Source organism: Triticum dicoccoides, chromosome 4A (genome assembly GCF_002162155.2).
Source record: "Triticum dicoccoides isolate Atlit2015 ecotype Zavitan chromosome 4A, WEW_v2.0, whole genome shotgun sequence".
NCBI lineage: Eukaryota > Viridiplantae > Streptophyta > Magnoliopsida > Poales > Poaceae > Triticum > Triticum dicoccoides.
Genome location: NC_041386.1, coordinates 304,827,600 through 304,836,834, shown reverse-complemented (window position 1 = coordinate 304,836,834; position 9,235 = coordinate 304,827,600). Strand labels below are relative to the sequence as shown.

Here is a 9,235-nt window from a genome sequence, read left to right as displayed (position 1 = left end):
TGATGAAACTAACACTAGCCACTAATAATACAAAGGCAACATGATATCCAAAGTAATATTCCAAAGCATAATACCATCATGAACATAATCATAATAGCCACTAGGAATCCAAAGGCAACATGTCATCCAAAGTAATATTCCGAAGCATAATACCATCATGAACATAATCATAATAGCCACTAAGAATCCAAAGGCAACATGTAATCCAAAGTAATATTCCAAAGCATAATACCATCATGAACATAATCATAATAGCCACTAAGAATCCAAAGGCAACATGTCATCCACATAATCATCAAAACATAAGTCCTAGAACTCCAGGCAATATCATGGCAACATCTAGATCAAAACCATACTCCGAGAAATGCCATGAACAAATCATACATACCTAATGCAATATTTTAAACAAGTTCAATAACTTAAACCATGCTACTACATTGCAATCATGCTAATGGAGGGTGTGGCTTTCCTGGGATGGAAGAAATCACCGAGAAGAAGTGCGAGAAGCTCATAGAAGAACCGCGGGAAATCTTTCTCTCTCGGAGGGGCTAAATAAGGGCAGGGAAAAATGGTCATTTTCAGAATGTCCAAACATGGTGAAAATGGTTCCATCAGAACGGGCTCGATGAAACGAAGAAGTGGGCTTTGGATTGACCTGATTTGGAGCTAGGAGTAAAAAGATATGAATGTTTTTCTGCCAGGGACCTTTCTGCAATAAAATCCTCACACACAGGCCCTTGACAGAAAAACTGAAAGCGCCTTTTACTGGAATACGCCTTCTACAAGCAGAAAATGTATTCTTGGTTGAAACAGAGGCAAAGTGCGCTTTCAAATCAGGAAAACGTATTTTATTCTAAGGAAACACGGGAATACGCGTTATAACCTGGAAAACGTATTCTGACGGGTACATGACCATTTATCCACATCAGCGTCATGTGGGTCAATGCCCAGAGCGGCTGACGGGTGGGTCCCGCGGGAAGGTGGGGTCGTCGGGAGTGGTCGTCGTCTTCAACTCCTTGCTCGCCCGACGAAGCAGAGCAGAGGCTCGACGCCGGCGCTCGTCCCAGCGACTCGGGCCGACTCAGGGGACGCCCCGGCCACCGGAGTGACCAGCACAAGGAGGCACACCCGCCTGGACCTGTCACGCGCGCTGGCGAGCGTTGTGGAGGGCTGAGCCTCCGCCGCGGCGGATGGAGGCTGCGGCCAGCGATGGGCACTGCGCCCTGGCGCGCCGGAGGATGAGGGAAACGACCGTGGAGGATCACAGGAGGTAGAGAGGAACTCTGGTGGTGGAAGAAAGCAAGGAGGGAGACGGCTTTGAGCGAATTTAGCCGAGGACCGGCGATGGTCGAGGCGGCCGGAGGGCTCTGAACCATCTCTAGATCGGAGGAGAGGTTGGGGAGGTTTCTGGGAGTGAGGCGAGGCTGCTGAGACGCTCGGGAGGCCGCGGGGTGGTCTTATATAGCCGCGGGGCGAGGAGGCCGAGCTGGCGTCGCCGCGGACGCGTTGCCGGCGCCGTGGACGCATGCCCACGCGCATGAGCTTGGAGGCAGGCGACGAGGGAGGCATAGTGGAGGCCCTCACGGGGCAGAGGCGGCCAAGGGAGCACGGGGGGGATGACGACGGCGACGATGAACCAAGCCAAGATGCCACTGTTCCCCGTGGACGCGCGGCGGCTTGCGGCGGCGAGGAAGCGGACGGAGGGGGAGAGGGGTGCAGGAGAACGGCAATGACGAGAGGAAGCTAGGGGACATGCTCGTGCTCGCTAAGACGCCGAGCAGAGGAGGGGCCCGAGCAAGAATCCATCCTGGGCGCGGCCAACGGCAGCTGAGCGCGCGCACAGGCTTGCCATTAACACGGTCACCGTGTGCACTGGCATTTAGTGGGGAGAGGGGCTGGAACTGGTTGTCTAGTGCGTAGTCCATCCAGTGGAGGTTGCAACTGAGGCGGCAGATAAGTGAAAAGTGCTATGGTTAAATGGTAGTCACCGCCTGAAGTTTACTGCAGTAAACTTGACCGAGCACTGCTGATCAACAGGAAGGAATTTGGAAGCGAAGGAGTTGTCTGCGAGGTTTAGGTAAAGAAGGACATTCACCTTGGTAAATTTGAGAAGATTAAGGCCAAGGTTTAATGTAATTGCTTAACAACCACATAAACTGGTCCAGAAATGAGATTTGGATGATGCACTCACATGATGATGCCAGTTGAGCTCAAATTTGGCAAGGCTTAATGATTTGGCCTGACAAAGGTGTTGTAGAAATTTCATACCAATTGGTTTTACCAAAACTGTACTTCCTTCACAGCTATTCCCTCTGTCTAGAAACTTGCAAAAATTCTAGAGCAATATTGGCTAGATGAATTGATGCCAAATTTGGTGGAGACAAGTTATTTTGGTAGAAGAATGCTCTGGTAATTTTCAGGCAAAATGAAGCAATATAAAATATACTTGCTTCACAACCTGAAAATATTGACAGAATAAAAGATTTGATGTTGTTCTCACATAGATCAAGGGATGGAGCTGAAATTTGTAGGAGTGAGATAATATGAGCACAATAAGAGGCATGCAAAATTTCAACTCATTTGGATAACCCTAGCTAACACTTCCTTCACAAAGGCTTCCCTCAGACAGGAACTTTGAAAATTCACTAAGGAAGTTTGGCTAGGCAAATAAAGTTGAGTTTTTGAACATGTCAATTATTTGGATGATATATCATGCCAAGAAAGTTTGCGGGCAAATGGGAAAAGAAAATAGCACTTGCTTCACAATGTGCCATTTAGGACAGAATAGGAAATGAATTTATTGAGCATGATGAGAAATATGGCCAATGAAATATTTTGTCATAATTGAGGAAGATATGACCCAAGCAATTTATAAGAATTATTTAGGGATATTTGGATGGGCAAAAATATAGGTTGCTTCACAACCTAGAGCAGACAGGGTTATTCCTTTAATAGTAAAAGGAATATTCCCTAGAAAAAAGATCTTAGGGTTTGGTCCAAGAGTGAAGTGACATGATCTTGGCAAGGGTTTTTGGATGATGAGCAACTTGGGAGAGGAAATGAAGATGATTTCCCAGGTGACAAGGCCATAGAACCACTCCAAAAAGAAAAACGAGCAAAAACCAATAAATCAAAAAGAAAAAGAAAAGGGCCAAAATCCAAGTTGTTACAACTCTTACCTCAAATGATCTGTACCAAAGATCCGACTGCCTTTTTTTAGGAGCAATATAACAGTGTATGGAGTTATCGCTGTGTCATACCTCAAATGCTTTTCCTGACAGACTAACCATGTACTTGATTCCATCGGTGAGTATACCGGGTTTGAGCTGATTGTTCGGATTTTGATTTTCTCATTTTGTCGGTATACCCGATTGGATTTTCCATATTAACCATTCCCAGCGGGTCAGCAGGGTACAAAATCGTTGTAAATCAGAGTAGGCTGCTAAGAGTATGCCTTTGTGGATCCATATGGAATTACAGACTCCAACCGATTTGGATATCCGGACCCCGATGGTCGTGCAAAAATCATGATACCTTTGCTGTCAGTCTCACCCTTTTAATGGTCATGATTTTCTTCGTCGGGATACCTTACTGAAATAACTTGGTCACACCTGTCCTTGATTTTTTCGTATGACCATGACTGTGGCTAGCGCGATATTGTTGGCATTATTCCTTTTGCTTATTTTTCTGACCTGGGTCCACACACATATGACATATGTTCGGAGCTTGTAGTTGTATAGAGCTCATTGTTGAGGCCAATCATACAAGAAGGTGACAAGGTTTCCTGATATCACCTTGTCTGGTGCGGGAATAATGACCTTGATGACCATTGGAAACACTTTGGATTTTGTGATGTCATCCCCAAATCTTGTCGATCCTTGTATTACATGAGATGTATCTCTGCCCATTTTCCTTTGCCTGACTCATGAGGTTGTGGGATCCTTACTTTCCTTTAAGTATATCTGTTGGATCCGTACCTCGTATGAGTGACTGATATGATTGGGGGTGCATGCTCACCATATGTATAAGAAGAATATGCCACCTAACACTCGATCCTTGTGGTAGGCATATGTTTTGACTGCATTGTATCTCTGATAAAATTATTGCAAATCTGATCCTTGCACTTCAGAGAAAAGCCATTCATGCAGCTTGCTGGGGAAGGCTCGTTAGCTTCTGCTCGAAGCCTTTATCTGGGTAGCATGCATAAGAAGCCTCGATAGCTTACACACGAAGCTTGACATGATTATTGTGTAGGAGAAGCCGGGTTTCCGTACTTGGGAAGCTTCTCCCCAGTTTTATTGTTGAGAAAAATTCATTTCTGTTTGTCAGAAGCTTATACTGAGGTATCTTGCTGTGTAAGACCGGTTATCGTGGGCCGGAAATTGTTCACAAATCATGCTGAGGAAAAATTGAGGAGCCTTGCCTAATAAATTTCTTCCGATAGCGTGTGGAATAATTCTAGGTTTCTTATATCCAAAACTTCATACTGATATGCAGACTGAAATCTACACACACACCCATAATATTTTGTGGCTAATTATTTGCATGAGAAAATTCGTTTGACCAGCTTCCTTAAGCATATCACATTCTGACTTTATTTCGGATGATAATATATTTCAAGCATCATGCCTTGCTGAGCCAAAATTTTGTATATGCTCCATACCTTTGACTGAAAATATACTGAGGATCTTGTACCTGACTTGTCTTGCTGCTGACTTGATTATTACTGCTGTGAGTATTTTGTATTGATGTAGACTTGAGTTATCAGTACTGTTGTGAGGAGTGCACACTAATGCACAATTCGTTATCAGCCTCAAGATCAGATATTCCCCATTTCACTACAGTCGGCTGAGAATTCCATTCTGTTTAGCTGAGCTTCCAAATAGAACTCCTTGTTGATTCTTCAGATTCAGTGTCGGTTGATGAGCAACTCTTAATAGAGAAAAAATAATGTAACACCGGGGCCAAAAAGAAAGAAGCAAAAGAAAACTCAACTAAACAAAAGCACACAATAACAATCAATTCACACTCAATCAGTGTCACATATTACCGCTAGTCACACAATATGCATGCCTACTTAAGCACACAAATATCGCGGGATCTCCGGTTCTACGATCTAGCATGATGTGACGATGTGCACGAGGATGAATAAATGTGTGGAAGAATTGGTGTAAACAGCGATACACCAAGTGCTAGCTTAGCTAGGTAGCAACCTGGACTAGCTAGGAGGTGAGGACGTACTTGGTAACCATGTAGCAGGACACGAATGCCGCGACCACATTATTTTCAAGCGGATGGAAAATATCCGTACTCGTCCAAGAAATAAGGATAGTGGGGAAACTGAGTCTGCTGGCATTGCCCTTTATTGATAACTCAGATCATTAAGGGTTGGCAGCACGACAAAATAAAAGAGCAATTCGGGATAGAAGCATGTTCATCACTGAAACGATAGGCGGGGTTGAAAGGAGGGTATCGGCGAGATACCTAAGCACCATTCTTGGAAACAATGTCGGGATCACTCGGCATCACTCTGCTGGGACAGAAATGACACCAAACACCAAAGACCAAGCAAGAAAAGAAAACTGGAGAAATGCAAAGGTAGCTGTAGTGGATCCGAGCCGATGCCAACTACACTCACCAGATAAACCGTTAGCAGCAAATACTAAGGCTATATGCATGCGGTGGAACAAACCAATGCAGAAACCAAATGCAATAAACAAGCCAAACTCTATACTACCGATTTCTACCGCTCGCGTTGACTAGGGGGTCCTACAGCCAGACCTGCTCTAATACCAAGCCTGTGGCACCCAGGCTCAGAGAAACCGGAACGCCCCGTATTCCAGCCCAGAGATCGAGGAGAAGTCTCTGGAATAATAATACAAGGGTGTGATGTTACAAAGAAGTACATCAGCACGGCGACACTATGCCTACGATACTACACTTGCTCTATGCTAGTAGCGAAACAACTCGTAGCAGCGGAACACTTCTAGCAGCGGAACAACGACGAAGGTGGTGAACTCCACTCTGCAGGGACTCTAGCTGGGACACGATCTAGCCCGCACGCACGGCAACCATCGACAAGCAATCAAGCAATCATGGCATCGCCTATAATCTGGCATGACACGCCAGGTCAGTACATTGAATGTACTTGCAAGCTCACAACAACCATAAACATCAAGGTAAGACAATAACATAGCTTTTAACAGGTTAATTAAATTAATAACTATTATGATGAAACAACTACTAAGCATGGTGTGAAACTGATACAATACTAATAAGTCACCATCTCAGATCTCCATAACCATATCACTCTTGGCTAACCGGCCAAGCAATATACCATCTCGATCACCTTGTGATCCAAACCAAACGGTGATCATTCCGGCAATCACTAACACGACCAACACCTGGTCTCAAACGTGATCTTTCCGGCTATCACTACCATGACCAACACTTGGTCTCAAACATCATCATCAAAATCCTTCCAAGCTGTACTGCTCAAAATATCAACATATAAATCACCTATAAGTCATTCTGTCATGTGAGTGTTGATCGAACGGTGTGACCTAGTACGAACCCTTGCCCATGACTGAGGATGTGACTATCGATAGATTTAAATACACACACTCTACAGAGGTAGCGCACTTTACCCACACCACGGAACCCATGGCCTCGGACTCCCATTCGGGTGGACCAACGGCGTTCCGACAAAACCGATCTACTGCCATGACACTCTCCCGGCCACTCCGACCCACTCCCAACTGGGCTAGTCCTGGGTGGCCCCGTGTCTACCAAAGACACAATGACCACCGTCGTGGCCAAAACGTCCCTCACGGGGACCGGATCCATAACAACAACAACGGGCACACAAGGTTATGTCTGCTTACCGCGGGCCAGGGTACCACACGCCCATAACCTTCCCTCGTTGGAGGCACCGATGAGAGGCATGACAATAGACCGCATTAGGGCCTTCCCATAAAGGCAAATGTGGTTGCACTGGAGAAAGCCCAGTTCGGTGGCACCTGACCAACTTAATGACGGAATTTATCCCCAAAATATAATAGTAATGACTGATACTCCGATATCATCTATCTACCTATAATCCAAGTCATAGCAATATCCAACAAATAATCCAAAGCTGAATATCGCCTCTCCAAGATACTCAGAGGACATCATAACACTACTATGATGAATCCAAGAATGATAAGGCTACTACTCAAATATCAAGAACTAACTATCCAACTATGATCCACAGCAAGCATCATTTCCATCATCATACTCCAAAACATAATATCAACTAGCATCATGATGAAACTAACACTAGACACTAATAATCCAAAGGCAACATGATATCCAAAGTAATATTCCAAAGCATAATACCATCATGAACATAATCATAATAGCCACTAAGAATCCAAAGGAAACATGTCATCCAAAGTAATATTCTAAAGCATAATACCATCATGAACATAATCATAATAGCCACTAAGAATCCAAAGGCAACATGTCATCCAAAGTAATATTCCAAATCATAATACCATCATGAACATAATCATAATAGCCACTAAGAATCCAAAGGCAACATGTCATCCACATAATCATCAAAATATAAGTCCTAGAACTCCAGGCAATATCATGGCCACATCTAGATCAAAACCATACTCTGAGAAATGCCATGAACAAATCATACATAGCTAATGCAATATTTTAAACAAGTTCAAATAACTTAAACCATGCTACTGCATTGCAATCATGCTAATGGAGGGTGTGGCTTGCCTGGGGTGGAAGAAATCACGAAGAAGAAGTGCGAGCAGCTCGCGGAAAGAATCGCCGGAAATCTTTCTCGCTCGGAGGGGCTGAATAAGAGCAGGGACAAATGGTCATTTTTAGAATGTCAAAACATGGTGAAAATGGTTCCATCGGAGCGAGCTCGATGAAACGAAGAAGTGGGCTTTGGATTCACCTAATTTGGAGCTAGGAGTAAAAAGATATGAATGATTTTCTGCAAGGGACCTTTCTGCAATAAAATCCTCACAGACAGGCCCTTGACAGAAAAACTGAAAGTGCCTTCTACTGGAATACGCCTTCTACAAGCAGAAAATGTATTCTTAGCTGAAACAGAGGCAAAGTGCGCTTTCGAATCAGGAAAACATATTTTATTCTAAGGAAAGACGACAATACGCCTTCTAACCTGGAAAACGTATTCTGGCAGGTACATGACCACTTATCCACGTCAGCGTCGTGTCGGTTAACGCCCAGAGCGGCTGACGGGTGGGTCCCGTGGGCAGGTGGGGTCGTCAGGCGCGGGCGTCGTCTTCAACTCCTTGCTCACCCGACGGAGCAGAGCAGAGGCTCGACGCCGGCGTTCATCCCGGCGACTCGGGCCGACACAAGGGACGCCCCGGCCACCGGCGTGACCAGCACAGGGAGGCACACCCGCCTGGACTTATCACATGCGATGTGGAGGGCAAAGCCTCCGCCGCGGCGGATGGAGGCTGCGGCCAGCGATGGGCGCGGTGGAGGATGAGGGAAACGGCCGGGGAGGATCGCAGGAGGTAGAGAGGAACTCTAGTGGTCGAAGAAAGCAAGGAGGGAGACGTCTTTGAGAGAATTTAGCCGAGGACCAGCGACGGCTGAGGCGGCCATGGGAGGGCTCTGGACCATCTCGAGCTCGGAGGAGAGGTTGGGGGGGTTGCTGGGAGTGAGGCAAGGCTGATGAGATGCTCGGGAGGCCGCGGAGTGGTCTTATATAGCCGCGGGGTGAGGAGGCCGAGTTGGCGTCCCCGCGGACGCGTGCCCACGCGCATGAAGTCGGAGGCAGGCGACAAGGGAGGTACAGTGGAGGCCCTCACGGGGCAGAGCTGGCCAAGGGAGCACGGGGGGGATGATGACGGCGACGAACCGAGCCAATACGCCACTGTTCGCCCGTGGACGTGCGGCGGCTTGCGTTGGTGAGGAAGCGGATGGAGGGGGAGAGGGGTCTAGGAGAATGGTGACGACGAGAGGAAGCTAGGGGACATGCCCGTGCTCGCTGAGGCGCCGAGCAGAGGAGGGGCCCGAGCAAGAATCCATCCTGGGCGCGGCCAATGGCAGCAGAGCGCGCGCACAGGCTTGCCATTAACACGGTCACCGCGTGCACTGGCATGTAGTGGGGGAGAGGGGCTGGAACGGGTTGTCTAGTGCGTAGTCCATCCAGTGGAGGTTGCAACTGAGGCGGTAGATCAGTGAAAAGGGCTCT

At 46.7% G+C, this 9,235-nt stretch overlaps 1 long non-coding RNA gene across 1 annotated transcript; it reads right to left on the bottom strand.

Annotated features, from left to right (window-relative positions):
* Nucleotides 1-259: 259 nt before the first annotated feature.
* On the bottom strand, nucleotides 260-1,707 carry LOC119288891. Its single transcript, XR_005141334.1, has 3 exons — nucleotides 884-1,707; nucleotides 656-779; nucleotides 260-548 (listed from the first exon to the last, which is right to left on the bottom strand). It is a non-coding gene; the product is annotated as an uncharacterized LOC119288891 (long non-coding RNA).
* Nucleotides 1,708-9,235: the final 7,528 nt, after the last annotated feature.